Source organism: Nicotiana tomentosiformis, chromosome 6 (genome assembly GCF_000390325.3).
Source record: "Nicotiana tomentosiformis chromosome 6, ASM39032v3, whole genome shotgun sequence".
In the NCBI taxonomy this organism is placed as follows: domain Eukaryota; kingdom Viridiplantae; phylum Streptophyta; class Magnoliopsida; order Solanales; family Solanaceae; genus Nicotiana; species Nicotiana tomentosiformis.
This window is the reverse complement of record NC_090817.1, coordinates 42,061,410-42,079,796: the sequence shown is the minus strand read 5'-3', so window position 1 is coordinate 42,079,796 and position 18,387 is coordinate 42,061,410.

Sequence of the window (18,387 nt, the reverse complement as noted above, 5' to 3'; positions counted from 1 at the left end):
AACAGCCCAAACAACATCATTAATAATCATATTGAGCCTCCCAAAACAGTCCACCAACCAACAACATTACTACCAAGCCTTTCGATATATATTTCACAAGTTCTAGCTTCAACGACTTAGCCGCAACTTGGATAATCTTAAATATATATATATAGAGAGAGAGAGTAAGAGGTTCCTTACCTTTAAACAGAAATAACAACTCCAATTTGACCTTAATTTTCCACGAAATATCTCTCCAATTCTGCCACAAGAACAAGGAAGCGAAACTAGCAATCAATTCGGGTTTTTCGGCACTAGAATTACTTTAGAAGACTTGAAATCACCCAGGGTTGATATTAAAAACTTGAAGGAGTATTTACAGAACATAAAACACTTAAAAAAACCTCCCACACGAGCTGAAACAACACAAAAATCAGCAACAACAAGAAGAACAAGAAACTTACTAGCGCCACGGGATTCCCGACACTTGATTTGTGTTGTTTGCCCTTTGTTTGGGTCTTGGATCATGAGAGAACCTTGAGAGAGTATTTTTAGGGTTCTAAGGTCTGAATATACTAAAAAATAATGATTTAAAACGGGGTTGAGGTATCTTATATATATCCATATGTCGTAAACCGCCTATGTGGGGCCCATAGAGAGCTGCTTGGCGCACTCTCACGAAAACGCGAATATCTCTCTATTCCGAGATCGTATTGACGAACGGTTTAATGTGTTAGAAACTAGTCTCATAGATCTTCAATTTGATAGGTAGATAACCCCATAATTCCAAGTATATTTGGATAAAAATGTAGTAACATTTGACCTAAAGTTTAAGTAAAATTATAAACGTAAGTTGCGACAACTTTTATCGACTTTGTTTCATAACTCGCTTGACTTCAAGACATATGATACGGATATTATATGATTCAAATACATTAAAACATGACCTCTTGGGACAATTAATCACCTCTAGTGTTACCCGAAAATACGGGTTACAACATCCTTGATTTGTTTAACTTCTAATACTTGTTAACCACTCTTATACACCCTTGTATCGTTTAAGACCAATAGGATTAACTTCTTATCATCTCAAAGATAATCTCTTCTTGGATTTACGTCGATTAACTTACGGCGTGATCTAAGGTATGCGAATTTGGGTTGTAACACGATGCACCTTAAGGAAGGACACAACCCTACTAGGAATATAATCCAATGTACACCTCCACTCTAACTATAGCAAATCGAGCATAGCTAGAGTCACCATCTTGGCGCGATAATCCAGAATAGTATGATAGGACGACAACCAGTCCATGCCCATGATAACATCAAAATCAACCATATTGAGAAATAATAGATCAACGCTAGTCTTAAAAGCCTCAGTAACAACTAAACACGATCGATACACATGGTCCACGATAATAGAATCTCCCACAAGCGTGGACACATTCATAGGAAAACTCAATGAATCACGAGATATACCCAAATACGGAGCAAAGTAAGATGATACAAATAAGTAACTGGAGCCTGGATCAAATAAGACGGAAGCATCTCTAAGACAAACTGGAAACAATACATGTGATAACTGTGTCTGATGCGACCGCCTCCGTCCTACTTGGAAAAGCATAGTATCTGGCATGGCATCTCCTCTAGGGTGACCCCTACCCGCCTGACCTCCACCCCTACATGGTTGTGCAGGTGGAGCGACAACTAGAGCAGCAACCACGGCCTGAGAAGATTGTGGACTCGATGGAATATGTGGGGCTCGGGTAGTCTATGGAGGTGCACGCCTCATGAGTCTAAGGCAGTTCCTCACCATATGATGGGTATCACCACACTCAAAACAAGCTCTCAGTGGGTGTGGCTGCTAATACTGGCTCAGGCCTGGTCGGCTGGACTGACTGCTGAAAGTACCCCGTGCAAATGGTGCACTAGACAGTGGCGATGCATAATGGGAAACATGAGACCTGGAAGTAGTTGGAGCACCACTAGAAGCTGGAAGAGATAAATGAACTGGATGGGTCACATAGCCCCTGCCATGATGGGCTGTAGTTGTAGCGTGGCCACCACTAAATCCTCCAGTACCTCGAGGCCTCTTGGCCTCCCTGTCCTCTCTCTCATGGCCCCACGTACCCTCCAATCTCTGTGTGATCTCTACTACCTGCTTATATGTGGTATTTGTCTCTAGCTCTCAAGCCATGCTGAATCTAATACCATAGTTGAGCCCCTCTATGAATCGACGGACTTGCTCTCTGACTGTAGAAACCAAGACAGGTGCTTGTTTGGACAACTCACTGAATCTGACAGCATACTTTGATACTATCATAGTACCCTGGCGCAACTGCTCAAACTCCACGTGCCATGCATCCTGAAGGCTCTAGGGAATAAACTCTCTCAAGAACATCTCTGAAAACAGAGTCCATGTGAGTGAAGCTTCATCGGCTTGGCTACCCTCCTCGTAAGCCCGCCACCATTGATACGTTACTCCTGACAACTGGAATGTAGTAAAAGCAACCTCGCTCATCTACACAATACATATGATGCGGTGAATACAATGGCACTTCTCTAGAAAAACATATGCATCCTCTGTAGCTAGGCCGCTGAAAGTAGGATGATGATTCGTATTGAACCTCTCAAGTCTAAGTTGCTCCTCCTCAGATTCTACTGCCCTAACCTTGGGATGAACCGGAATAACAGACTGTGCTGGCATAACCTCGGTGACCTGATCAATATGGACCCGCTGCTCTGGGGTACGAGCCGCGGGAGTCTAAGCTCCTCCCCCAACCAAAGATGTGGTTGGTTCAAGTAGAATCAACCACACATGAGCTAGAGTACCGAACATGCTCAAGAACTGTGGAAGGGTCTAGTGAAATGCAGGGGTGGCAATAGATGCCTCAGGTGCCTGCCCCCCAACTGGAGCTACTGGTGGCTCCTATGTCGCAGCTCGGACACGTGTTCTGGCTGCACCACATGCCCCTCCTCGGCCTCTTCCCCGGCCCAAGCCTCACGTGGCTCAAGCAGGGGGCGCAGGTGCCTGATCGTCAGATCTAGTTGTGTGTGTCCTCACCATCTATGAGAGAATAGAAAGACAAAGATTAAAAATTTCTAAGTCAACAAATTCACATGATAAGGAATCAAAGAAGTGAAGTTTCCTAACAGTTCCATACCTTCTTGAAGATAAGTATAGACGTCTCCATACCGATACGCAAGACTCTAGTAACCCTGCTTATGACTCGTAACACCTATGAACCTAGAGCTCCGATACCAACTTGTCACGATCCCAAATCTCCCACCGTAGGATGTCGTGATGGCACCCATTCTCTAAGACTAGGTAAGCCTAACATGCATGGAGAAATAACAGAAATAATAGTAGAACTTCAAATTTAAACCAACTAGCTATCATAAAAGAACTCAACAACACTACTGACAATAACTCCCAAAATCTTGTGAGACAGAGTCATAAGCTCTCCATGAATATACTAAAATTTCCCCGATACATCACTGTCTAAGTAAAAAGTAAGTAGTAGAAAAACAAGAACAGAGGGTGACTCTGAGGCCTGCGGATGCCAAGTAGGTATACCTTGAAGTCTCCGAGATGTATAGCCAATCACTGATGCCTAATCTGATGTGAGGTACCTGGATCTGCACAAAAAGATGCGCAGAAACGTAGTATGAGTACAGCACAATGATACCCTGTAAGTATCAAGCCTAACCTCGGTAGAGAAGTGAAAAGTCCGGTTCAAGACACCTACTAGGATAAGAAAATAAGATGAATAAGTGTAGTACCGTCTAATAAGGGAAACGAAGAAAATAAGGCAGTAAAGAAATACAACAAGATCATCTACAACTGAATTTAGAGCAATAAAGGCAACAAGGAAAAAACATATGATAAGAACATAAAGCAAACAATGCGGGCAAATAAAAGTAAAGTAAATGAAAGATAACAAGAATCACAACCGAGGTACTGCCTCGTACTCACGTTTCACAATTTCAATCACAATCTTGCCTTATACCATCGCGTGAGTCTTATATTTAGATAGTTTGAAAACATTTTTCCCGAAATAGCTACATGCAGTTTAGCCCACCTTATGTCGCTGCGTGGCTTCAAGTAATTCCCTTACTATCAACACGCACATAAATCTCACCTTATGCCGACGCATGCACATTAACCCCTATCCTTATACCGCCGCATGCGCATTAATATCACAACAAAAAAACAACTCGCTCCGCAAGTGCCCATATTCCATATCTTGCCAAAAGAATCAACAATTCCAATGTTTCCACAATAAATAGCCATGGCTCAACCACAATGTGTACAAGAATCTCACCAATAACAAAATAATGGTGAATAGCTCAACAAGAACGATTATCAATAATTAACATCTTCGCCTCAAAGTGATAATGGCTTTTACGACTTCAACGCCAATAGCTAAACAAGAGATGTTCCATGAATTAACAACTTCAAGTAAGGTAACTCAACAATTAAGTAATTAACAAGGCAATGACGAAACAATAACTTCAACTAAGCATGTAAGGACAAATGACAAGTAAGATATGGACCAAGTGTTAAAAATGTCAAATGAAACATGTAAGGATAGATTAACACGTGTAAGGGTAGGTTAACAAGGAAAGATATAACATGTTATGACAATTTGATTAAAGGCATAAAAATAGTCTAAATAGCCTAAACCGGTCAAATACCATATATAGCCCGTGTACCCACTCGTCACTTTGTGTACACGGCTTTCACATATCACAAATAGAACGATCAACCCAAATCTTAAAGGGGTAGTTCCCCCACACAAAGCTAGGCAAGATACTTACCTCAAACAAGCTAACTCAATCCACTAGTTAGCCTTTCCCGCGAATATACAACTCTGGAAGGCTCGAATCTAGCCAAAATAACTTAATACCATTAATAAAAATCGTAGGAAACTATTTTGGATAATAAAGTTGAAATCATTAAAGAAAATCAAAAGGTCAAACCTGGGCTCGCGTCTCAGAACCCAACCAAACTTATAAAATCTGAACACCCATTCAATAACGAGTCCAACCATACAAAAATTATCCAATTTTGACCTCAAAGCGACCTTTACATCCTCAAATTATAGCTTAGGAAGTTTTCACAAAATTTCCCAATTTTTCCAACTCAAAACACTAATTAAATGATACAAATAATGATGGATTTATGTATAAAAATTAAATTCGAGTCAAAATCACTTACCTCGATCAACTCCTTGAAAATCTATCAAAAATCACCCAAAAACGAGGTCTCTAACTCAAAAGATGATTAATGGAAAAAAACCCTTGATCTGCCCATTTTTTGCCTAGTGATTCCACATCTGCGAACCGACAACCGCTTTTGCAGCTCCGCACCTGCGAAAAATCCATCGCAGGTTCGACTTTTCATTAAGTCGGTGCATATGCGCTTCTGCGGTCAGGAACTTCTTTTGCGGACATGTGACAGCTTCTGCGGTCCAACACCAAAATCCAAATTCTGCATCTGCGGTGCCTCTCCGGCTTCTGCGGATGCGCACCTACGGAACCTGTGCTCCAGACTAAGTCTCAATTCTGCGGATCTGAGGCCGCTTTTGCGGTGCCGCACCTGCGGCCCAAAGTGCGCAGGTGCGATTGCAGCAGACTCAGCAGTTCTTCGGCAATCAACCAAGTCCAAAATGGTTCCAAAGTCAATCTGATTCACATCTGAGGCCTCCGGGTCCCCGTCCAAACGTGCCATCAAGTTCCAAAATACATAACGAACCTACTTGAGGCCTAAAATAACATCAAACAACATCGAATCTATGAATCACAACCCGTTTCAAACCTATTGAATCCATGAACATTCAAATTCCAAATCTAACGCCGAATCAAACCAAACCAACTCCGATTGACCTCAAATTTTGCACCCAAGTCATAATTGACACAACAGACCTTCACCTTTCAAACTTCTCAACCTTCCAAACCTTCACCTTTCAAACTTCTGCCAATTCAAGCCAAAACAACCTACGGACATCCAAATCAATATTTGGATAATTTCCCAAGTCTAAAATCACCATACAGAGCTATCGAAACCATCAAAACACCATTCCTGAGTCGTCTAGACAAAAGTCAAACTTCGGTTAACTCTTTCAACTTAAGCTTCAAACTTTGAAACTAAATATTCCAATTCACTTCGAAACTCACTCGAAACTAAAACAACCATCCTGGCAAGTCACATAACCACAATATAACATAGAGGAGAAAATAAATAGGGGAACGGGGCTAAAATACTCAAAATGACCGGCCAAGTCAATACAGGATTTTGCCTCGCTCCATATTAAGTAAAATGCCCCGCCCTACGCCCTCACCCTTTAAAACACATATCACAATATTTCACCAAAAAACGTTCGGTTAGAGTCAATTCATAGGCATAAAGATTCTAGTTTTATTTAATCATACTTTAATTCTGAGATTTATATAAGGTAAAATATTAACGATTTTAAAGTCCTAACTATAAGAACTTCTTATTTAATTCAAATAAGGAAAGATTAAATAAGTGAAATTTAATTTAATTTCAAACTCCTAAATATTAGCTAGGAGAATAATCACATTACTATTTCATCTTGTGTGAGCTCTATTCTAAAAGAGTAAAAAACGCGAACGACATTTTGCTATGAAATTTCGTGCTTTTAATATAGTATAAATAGATAAAGTGTATTCAACTAATATAAATCTCATAGCGGAAAAGCTATTTTTTAAGAGTTTAATTTTGATATATTTATACTATAATGAATATTTACATAATCATATTACTTTTTAGGTAATTATAAGTAATTTTTATAATAATTACTTGTTCGTAACCTAGTGAATACGATAATTAACTTGCTTTCACATGTTCAACTACACTGATAATGTAAATAAATCTTTGAGAAAATAAAAAAATAGTCACTTATGTTTGGGACTAGGTTCAAAGTTATCACTTAAATATACTCCTACGCAGTTTTGGTCCTTAAGTTTGTCAAAAGTGAGCACTTTTGATATCTGTCAAATATTTAACACACTCTGCCTATTAGATCTACGAAAACTGCAACCTCAGAACTAGGTGCAGTTTTGCAGTTTCTGTTACTTTTGATATATATCTAGAGTTTGTTGTAGGTTTTGTGGTGATATTTATGCCATTTTTAACATATTTCAGGTATCTAATGTAATTATTTATCACAATTTCTAGGAATTAATAGGATTTTTCTGGTGTTTTTCATAGTTTCCGTCAAATGTACAGACAGAGTTTGTTGTATATTTGACTAAGACAAAAATTGCTCACTTATAGGAAGCTTAAAGGTCGAAAACTACTCACGTTCATATTTAACGAACTACTCAATGCATCCCTAAACATAAAGGGCCATTGTATGGGGTAAAATTGATAAATGGTAGGTGGATGCTCATCGAGTTGACACATGGCAGTAAAGATAGGTAGGATACGATTCAACAAATAGCTGGCACTAATTACGAGCATGTGATAGGCGTTGTGTGCGTTTCAAAGGCACTGGATGTAACGACTCGACCGATCATTTTGCTATCTAGATCCATGTTCTCCTATTTAAGACTTTCTGTATATGCTTTTACTGTTTTATGACTTGCGGGGATGATTGGTTTGATTTTGGAAGGGTTTAGATTGAATTCAGACACTTAGTTCCTTAGTAAAGGCCTAAGGTGGCCAGGTTTCACTTGAATCATCATTTTGAGTAAACAACCTCAGAACTAGGATTTGAAAGTTCCAATAGGTTCATATGATAATTTTTAACTTGGACATGTTTTCGGATCGAGTTTCGGGTGATCGAGGAGCATTTCAGCGCTTATTGTTGAAAGTTGTGTCTTGAAGGTTTTAGAGATTTCTATGTTTGGTTTGAAGTAGACTTTGGTGTTCTCGGTATCCAGTTGAGATTTTGAGCCTTGGAATAGGTTTGTTTGGTGATTTGTGACTTATACATAAAATTTGGCATCATTCCAAATTGTCTAAGTATGATTCGTCATGTTCAAAGCTAGTTGAAGAAGTTTGAAGTTCAAAAGTTGACTAATTTTGTTTGAGGGTACGATTCTTGCTTTCTATGTTCTTTTATAAATTATGAGTCTTTGAGTAGGCCCGTATTATATTTATAAACTTGTTGATGCATTTGGACAAGGTACCGAATGGCTCGGGTGTGTTTGGGACCATCCGGAGTTAAAGTCCAAATTACAGATCTTGCTGGTACTTGTTTCCTTCTTCGCGAACGTGGAGAGTGCCTCGCGTTCGCGATGAAGGATTGGGTCTGGGGGAAATTTTGTACTTCGCGTTTGTGAAAGTTGGGGGCTGTGAAGCTTCGCGTTCGCGAAGAGGGGGCCGCGATCGCGAAAAAGGAGTTGAGGCTGGGGGATGGTAGGCTGGTAGACTTCGCGTTCGCGAAGGGGAGCTCGCGTCGCGGAGGGTAGGCCAGGTTAGCCTTCGCAATCTCGAGGCTCCTATCGTGTTCACCATGAATTTCTGGGAGCAATCTGTTTTTGCCTTCTCGGTCGGGAGGGTATTTTCGCGATCGCGAAGAAGGGTCACTGGGAAGAACACTTATTAAAAATCGGGACTGAGGCTATTTTCTTCAAGTCTCACATTTCTTGGCCGATTTTAGAGCTTCTTGGAGGGGCATTTTTACCTAGCAATTGAAGGTAAGTGATTTCTACCTAATGTGAGTTTAATACATAGTTTATGGGTATATTTTAACATAGAAATTATGAAAATTAGGGGATTACATTGAAAAGCCTATGATTTGGTAAAAATGAGATTTTGCCATGAAATTGATGTTAAAATTGGGTATAAATTATATATTTGAGTTCGTAAGGTCATGGGTAAAATTTATCTACAAAAATTCCCGGAATTCGGGCACGTGGGCCTAGGGGTGACTTATATGAACATTCTAAATTGGATTGAGAAATTACTCTAATAGTTAAATTATAAATTTGTGGGCATATATTGATTAGCTTTTACGACCTTTGTCTAGTTTCGGATTGCTCGGCATTGATTTGGGGCAATTAGTTAGGTTGAATGGACGAGTAGTGAACTTGGAAGCAAGGTAAGTCTCTTGCCTAATCTTATCAGAGAGAATTATCCACGTAGGTACTTAAATTGTTATTTGTTACTAGTTGTGGGTGATACATACGCACGAGGTGAAGAGAGTCCGTACGAAGTTAAAATCATGTTTATGTCCGGGGAGACCTGGGACTTTATCATGCAATATTTATATTATTCGAACTCAACGTGTTAGCTAAGTTACTTACATTTTAATTGAAATGTGTTGGTATAAATAATGCTTTCTTTGTGTGCCATCTTTGTGTTGTAGTTGTTTGACCCATAGTTCGAATAGTTTTTCTATTCCAGTGGATCTGGTCGAATGCCTCGGCAGTATATTTGAGATGGATCTATGGATCTACAGCTCGGTAGTGTATGTACAAGATTATTATTGATCGGGTCGTATGACCTCGACATAACTCGTGCTTAGTATCACTAGGAGTCAGAATATACATGATATTTCCTGCTTGACATGAGATTTGATATTTACTTGATGGTTCTTATTTATTGAGATAGAACATGATATTTGGGAATTTTAAACTGTCATTATTTTAAAAGATCATGTTATTTACCATTTCTCATTCCATTGTTACTGTTGTATTTAATGCCTATTTATAGCTCTTGTACTTTATTTATTGACCACTAGTAAGTATCGATGTCAACCCCTTATCACTACTTCTTCGAGTTTATACAAGCTACTTAATGGGTACGCGTTGATTTAATACTCATGTTACACTTCTGCACTAATTGTGCAGGTACTGAGAGGTACATCTGATAGCTATTCAGGCACGTATCCCTGTTATCTGGAGACTTAATGGTGAGCTGTTCTCCATGCTCTGATCATCAGCACACGGAGTATCCTTCATGTTGTATTTTCATTTCTATCTATTTCATTTCAGGTAGTAGCTATAGTGGTTTGTATATTCTACTAGATTGATCGTGCACTTGTGACACCGGATTTTGGAAATTTCTAATATATGGTTATGATTTTTCCTAGTACTGTCACCCTTTTATTTTATGTTTTACTAATAATAATACATCCATGATTTTTTATGCATTAATTTCCTTGTGCAATAAAATCCATGATTCTAAAAGTAATAAAATAAATACCTAAATGAATAGTTTTCCGTTGGCTTGCCTAACAGCAATGTTGTGCGCCATCACGACATATATAGGAAATTAGGTTATGACAGCTTGGTATTAGAGCACTAGGTTTACATAGGTTTCACAAGTCATGAGCAGGCCTAGAGAGTCTTGAGGATGGATGCGGAGACATTCGTACTTATCTTTGAGAGGCTATAGGGTGTTAGAAAACTTCTCTTTCTCCATCTCCTATCATGCAGTTGATGTTGTGCGAAGTATTTTTCTCTTATTCCATACTCCAACACTGTCATAGTACCCTGGCGCTGCTGCTCAAACTCTACGCGCCATGCATCCTGAAGGGTCTGGGGAACAAACTCCCTCAAGAATAACTCTAAAAACCAAGTCCATGTAAGTGAAGCTGCCTCGACTAGGCTACCCTCCTCGTACACTCGCCACCATTGATATGCCGCTCTGGACAGCTAGAAAGTAGTGAAAGAAATTCAGCTCTTCTCCACAAATACCCATAGTGCGGAGAATACGGTGGCACTCCTCTAGAAAATCATGTGCATTATTTGAAGCCAAACCACTGAAAGTATGAGGGTGATACTTCTTAAACCTATGAAGTCCAGGTTGGTCCACCTCATATGCTGCTGCCCTACCCGCGGGCTGAACTGGAACAACAGGTTGTACTGGTATAACCTCTAGGACCTGATCGACCAGGATCCGCTGCTCTGGGGTATGGGCTGTGGGAGTCTAAGCTCCTCCCCCAGCCTGAGATGGGGCTGGTGCAAGTGGAATCAACTTCGCCTGATCTAAGGTACCGAACATGCTCAAGAACTGTGTGAGGGTCTCCTGATGTGCTGGGGTGACAGCTAGAGCACCTGCCAGAGCAGCAACTAAGGATCCACCCAGCAACTCTGATTGGGGGACATGCACCTGAGGCACAAGTTGCTACCCCAGGACTTTAGGAGACTCTAGCGCAGTTCCTAAGCACATTTGGTACGTTGGCTCAGGGGGGATTGATTCCAGTTGCACAGCTACTTCACAGACCGAAGGAGAAGCTCAGACTCCAGTCGCTCGTACACTAGAAAAGCGGGTCCATATTGGTTAGGCTCCTGATGTCATGCTAGCATAACTTGTTATTCTGGTTCAACCTGAAGTCAGCCTAGGGACATCTGAGGAGGAGCAACTGAGACTTGCGAGGTTCAAGAAGTATCATCCTCCTACTTACATAGGCCTAGCTGCTAAAGAAGCAGTTCTGGTATCGGGAACTGTCTCTTGGGTACGGACCTTGTTTACAGATTGAGCTTCGGACGTAAAAGGTTCCGGTCTTAGGATAGTACTAATCACTCCTTTGGGATAAATCCTAATAAAGGCCATTAGAACCGTTCCATTAACTAACAATGAAGCTGAGTATGAAGCATTGGTTACAACACTTGAATTGCCCCGGGGACTAGGCTCCGAGGTGATTGAAGTAAAATGCGACTCTCAGTTAGTAGTAAATCAGATATATGAAATCTTTGATACCAAAGAGGTATGTATGCAGCAATATTTGAATAAAGTTCAAGTTTTACTTTCTCGATTCAAGGAGTGTTCGGTGATTTATATCCCAAAGGAAGAAAATGTGGAGGCGGGTGCATAGGCCATTTTAGGATCATACATGAAAATGAAAGGAATTAATTCTGGTGCAGTTGTTCAGCTGTTGCATTCAGTCCTAGACGTGGATGGATATTGCAAAGTTAACTCAACCAACCTAATCTAGGAATAGAGAAACGAGTTTATAGAATATTTAAGGCATGGAAAGTTGTCTAAAGATCCTAAAGCCTCCAGGGCACAATAAACAAAAATTGCTCAGTATTGTCTTTTTGATGGACAATTATACAGAAGATCTTTCCAAGGACCGTTGGCTCGATGTTTAGGAACATCAGACGTTGATTATATGATGATAGAAGTTCAAGAAGGGGTTTGTGGAAATCACTCCAGTGGAGATTCATTGGTACTCAAATTAATAAGGGTCGGCTATTATTGGCCCTGGATGGAACATGACGCAAAGGCGTTTGTTCAAAAATGTGATACATCAGCCGGCAGAGCTTCTGCATTTACTGGTGTCACTATGGCCATTCATGAAATTGGGGGATGAATATAGCTGGTCCTTTGCCTCAAGGGCCCGGACATGTAAACTTTCTTTTAGTTTTAACTGATTATTTCACGAAGTGGGTTGAAGCATGTGTTTTCAAAAAGATTGGAGAGTGAGAAGTGATTGATTTCACTTGGGATCATATCATTTGCCGGTTTAGAGTACCAAAACAATTGCTTGTGACAATGGGCCATAATTTATTGGTTCCAAACTTACAGAGCTTTTAGAAGGATTGAAGATCAAAAGTATCACATCTTCCACATATCATCCAAGTGCAAACGGTCAAGAGGAGTCAACCAACAGGGTCATAATTCAAAACCTAAAAAAGAAATTACAGGATGCTAAAGGTAGCTGGCCAGAAGAGTTGTCGGGAGTATTATGGGCATGTCGAACAATGGAAAAGTCAAGCATAGGAGAAACACCTTTTTCCCTTGTATACAATGCAAAAGCTTTGATTCTGATAGAGATTGGCAAACCAACCATAAGGTATTCTCAAGCAAACGAGCAGGGAATGATGAAGCAATGTTGATTAGGTCAAACTTGCTTGAGGAACATTAGAACTTAGCTTATATAGGGATGGTGGCACAAAAGCAAAGGATGGAACGTTACTATAATCACATTGCAAATCTTTGATATTTGTCGGAGATTTTGTATTGCGGAAGGTAACTCAAAGTACTTAGGAAATCAATGCTAGAAAGTTGCGACCAACGTAGGAATGGCCTTACCGAATTTCAACTATAACCGGTAAAGGGTCATAGCAACTGGAAAATCAAGATGGGGTAATATTACCAAGTAATTGGAACGTTACTCAACACAAAAGGTATTATTGTTGAAGATCTTTGATGATACTGAAAGTATGTGCTGCACTCTTTTTTTCCTTCGTTCAGTTTTTGTCCCAATTGAGTTTTTTTGGCAAGGTTTTTAATGAGGCAGCAAAGTAAAGCATACTACGAAGAAGGATCGTTGACAACAACAAGAACTCCAGTGTTTGAATTCTCAAACCTGCATCCAAACACTGGGGGGAACTATTGAATATTAGGACACTAAAGTGTCAATGAAACATGGGACTGTTAGAACCGGAAGTTGTATCTTGAAGAACATAATATTTTGAAAGACCTCAAGTCATGACTGGGGGCTGAATGATCAGCCTCGTAAAAATAAACAATACAAGGTAATCATATGTATTGGCAGCTTTATTTGCTTAAGCGAATTTTTGCTCATGTAAATGTAATTTTGAAAATGGAATGAATAAATTAAAGTCCTTTTATCTTTATCTTATGGCTTGTCCAAATGAAATGTCTGACGATCCGATAGGTTATTTTGAGTAATAGCCCTAATTTCTGTGTTCTGAGACCTCTCACAGCTCCATTTAGTATTAAATGATTTGCGTGCGTGGTCCGTGTCGGCTTTCGGAAAGCTTTTATGTAAGATTTTGAAGAAAACGTAATTTTTGACTTAGAATAGGCTAGAGTTGACCCCGGTCAACATTTTAGGTAAACTACCTCGGATCGGAGTTTTGACAATTCCTGTAAATTCATATCATGTTTTTTTACTTATACACATGTTTGGTTGAGGTCCTGGGTGACCCGAGCGCATTTCAGCGCACTATGTGAAAAATTCAAAAAAGAGTTTTAAAGTTGAAATCTTGAATTTCGATGATTGATTCTTGTTATTTGAAGTAGCGAGTAGGTTTGTAGGATGTTATTATACTTGTGTGTAAGTTTGGTTTGGAGCCCGAGGGGCTCGGGTGAGTTCCGGATGTATTGCGGACTGATTTGGATCAACTGATGCATAGTTGTTGTTGGTGTAAACTTACAGGTCTCGCATTTGCGAAGACCTAATCACAATTGCGAGCCTCACATTTGCGATATCAGGCTCGCAAATGCGAACATGGGCTGGGGGCTGGGACTTCGCATTTGCGAAGTATAGTTTTCTTTTGTGAACATAGCTAGGATCGCATTTATGATCTTTGTGTCGTATTTGTGACACTGTGCATGTAAGAACAACTTCACATTTGTGAACCATTTCCCCCGTTTACGATTGGGGGCTATTCGCAAATGCGATGAATATGTCGTAATTGCAACTTCTGAGGTCTGTTGCTTTGGTCGCATTTGCGATCAGTATTTCACAATTGTGGACATCGCAATTGCGAACAAGAGTTCGCAAGTGCGACATCTGAAATTGGGTAAAGTGTGGGGAAATCGGGACTTAGCTCATTTTACACAATTTCTCAATCCTAAGCTCTTTAGAGGCGACTTTTGAAGAATATTTTCTACCCAAATTCATTAGTAAGAAACATTAACTAGTTTTCAATCAATTCCTATTACTTTTCCATGAATTTTAATATCAAATCTATGAATTTCAAGGTAGAAATTAGGGATTTTGGGAAGAATTTAGGAATTTTATAAAATTGAGATTTAGACCTCTAATTGAGGTCAGATTTCGCAACAAATCACATAATCGGGCTAGGGAGTAAGCGGGTAATCGAGATTTGGTCCGAATCTCAGATTTTGTCCAAGCGGGCTCGAGATTGACTTTTTCAAATATGATCAAAATTGAACCTTTTTCATTTGTGGGTAGTTTCTTAAGTTTATTTTGAATTGTATGAACAATAATTGGTTAGATTCGGTTGGTTTGGAGGCTTGTTCGAAAGGAAAAGTCGTGGTCGATTATTGATTTGGTTGCGGAAAGAGGTAAGTGTTGTGGCTAACTTTGACTTGAAGGAATTAGGACTTGTTTCGTTTATTTGCTACGTGAATTATATGTGGGGACGACGTATATGCAAGGTGATGAGTATATTTGCATTGTTTGGGTTAAAGCATGCGGGTGGAATTTGCCTTAAATGTACTATGTTATTTCATTCACTATATCTTCCATGCCGTAGATAGATCGCCTATTCTTTGACTAGTTACTTTCAAGTTATTTCTTACATTGAATTCTTGAAATATTAGGTGTTGAGAATGAGGAACTTGTAATCAGTTGCTGGCTCTAATTGTAGAATTCAAAACTATTGTTGAAGTGTATGTGCTTCCCACCTTGCTCAATATTTATTGTTGTTGTTGTTGTTGTTGTTGTTGTTTGGTGAGGAAGAGTGAAGAGCACGAAATGTGTTGTCGTACCTCGTTTGCATATTGATATCATTGATTGAGTGATTGTGAGGTTAAAATCACGAAGGGTGATATCGTGCACATGCTTATTTATAATATATGGTGTGGATGAGAGTAAAATCACGAAGGGTGATGTTGTACAATTGGTTGATTTTATTGCTTGACTTAAAAATTGAGATATGAACTTGACTTGATGGTTTTGGTGTTTATTTTGAAAGAGGTTTACTGGATGACTTTTGCTTATAGATTTTGCTTATTGTCCTTTTCTACATGTCCCTACCCTATTGTTACTTTTGATGCTTTATTTGCCATCTTGTTACTTTATGTATATAACTCCACAGGTATTAGTAGGTGTCTTGTCTTAGACTAGTCACTACCTCGTCGGAGTTAGGCTCGACACTTACCGAGTAAACTGAGTCGGTTGTACTCATACTACACATCTGCGTTTCTTGTGTAGATCCCAATGTTTGTCCTAGAGGCGCATAGAGGAGATTGGCCGGATCAGATCTATCTAGGAGACTTGAGGTATAACTACACGACATTTGCAGTCCCTAAAGTCCCATTCCTTATCTTGTTCTACTTTTACCTTGTTTCGAATAGTTGTATTTCATTTCAGACTATCTTTGTAGTATTCTAGTCGCTTATATACTTGTGACTCCGAATTTCTGGGATTAGTATAAACCACGTTACTTATGGATTTATTTCATGTATTTTAGAGGATTTCAGCCTTTAACTATTATTATTATTATTCTGCTTTTAAATTGGTAAAATTGGTTAATTTTTTAGCTAACGTTGGCTTGCCTAGCCAGTGTATATTAGCGCCATCACGGTCCCGTAGTTGGAATTTCGGGTCATGACAATATGATATGGGCTTTTTCATTTGATTGTTACTTAAACAGCAAATGCTAATGCCGGAATGAATAGGATACGCCCTCTTCAAGAGCAGCGTAAATATAAGGGCCCTCTCTTATGAAACCCTCATAGTTAAAGGGTAAAAATCATAAGTATGAATGCCCGGTATTAAAGTTGTCGGATTAAAAAACATTCTGACCTTTATCAAAGGAATATGATGTCTTTGCACAGAAGTTATGCAAAAAGATGTCTTTTATTTCACAAAATGCCGAACTCAATAAAGGTTTCAGGATAATTACAAACAAGAAAATAATACATTAATTTGCTTTGTTAGGAGAATCTAGAGGACGAGAAGTCTCTGCTATATCCTTTGAAGATGTAAGTTGTTCAGCATACGGTCCAGCACCTTCATCCTTGTCCTTATCTTTTTCTTCTTCTTCTTCTTCAGCTTCCTCCTTGGTTTTCGAGGACTTAGAACAAGTGCTCGAAGAGATTGAATCAGTGGGCCAGGTTGGAATGTTTTCGAGGGAGGTTGTCTCTAAATTGAGAGCTTCAGCAATACAATCATCTATGTTTGAGATGCCTTCTATGGAATCCTCCAAAGTCTTCCTCCTCATGTGATAAATTCCATGAGTTTTCTCAAGAAGGAAAGAATCATCTTGGTCCTGGAGTTTGGCTTTGAGCTTTTTGATTTTGGACTGCAGCCGATCATTATCAATCTTCAATATATCATAGGTCCGGCAAAGGTGAGTATTGGTCTTCGCATTTTCACGGTTTTTCTCCATGACCCTTTTGAGCCTTTACTCCATTCTTGCCCTCTTCTCCTCGGCTGCAACAACTTCCTCAGTTTTGGAATGTAAGTTTGCTTCTAGGTTTTTGATTTTTTCCATGTAAGCAGACTCGCATTCAGCTGGCAAAGTCACAGTATCTTGCAGCTCAATCCACTTTATCTTTGACTCGGAAAGCTCAACATTCAACTTACTGGCCTATTTGTTATGAACCATTTCTTGACCAGTTTGCTCCAACCAAGCTTCAAGCTCGCCCATTTAAGCAATCCTTGCCTCTAAAGCCGAGAGGCGCTCAGCAAGTTGGTCCTATTTGGAAATAATTTGATCCCGCTCGGCAGCAAGTTCATCTTTGGCTAGGATCATCTTTTCTAAGACCTCGAAGTCGAGAATATTATCATGTAAAATCGACAATTAAAGTTTTTGAAGATAATGATTATCAAATGAGTAGGGAAAAGAGAAGAATATGTTGATATCTGGGCAGCAAAGTGCATGTGGTTATTGATAAGATATTTCATAGAGAGAGCATCCATCTTTCTCTAGTCCTTGTTTGAAGCCAAAGGCTTCAAGTACTTAGCAATCCCCACAGGCTTGGAAAGTAAGTGGCACTTATTCAAAACCAAAAAGGTAATATTGCGTTTACCATTAGGGTTTCGGATGAGTGCCGTAAAAGCGCTTTCAATGTTCCCATGAGGGGAACATACATCTTCCACTTGTTCAATTGGGACCTGTGGTGATGCAGAAGCTGGTAGTGGGGAAACTGGTGTTGATGTTTGAGGTGGAGGAATATTAGAAGTGGAACCCCTCTAACCAGAAGCAATAACTGGGCATGAAAACGGGATTCAACATTTTCAACCATTTCTGACTCTCTAAAGAGTCCTTCAATACCATATGGTTGAGCATCCAGTTGAGCTGGGGAAGTTCCTCTTTTTTTCTTCTCTGAAGAGAAACCTCTTCATCATTATCCTCGGTTCCCTCTTCGTGAAGGACCACTACTGTCGGTCCTATTGGGGTTTCTTCTATTGGAGGCTTCTCTTGAGTCTCAGCCTTGGATGTACGTCTTCTTTTTGATTTTTTTCCCTTGGGCTGGGGACTCAGGGAAGATAGGCCTTCACCGGAAGCAAGAGCGACATCACGAGCCCTCTTCCGATCAAGGGCTGCTTGAATTTGTTGCTCAGCCATCTTCGGGTCATGAGAAACCTCGACGGTGGGACAGACAGAAGACCCCTTCGGAAGGCCTACATGTTATGAAAAGAAGTCAAAAACTTTATACTGCATAAAGTTGAAGATTAAAAAGAAAAAAGGGAAGTTTTACATACCATGGTTCTTGGCCTTCCAGTTGAATATGTGTGAAATTTCCTTCCACTTATGGGA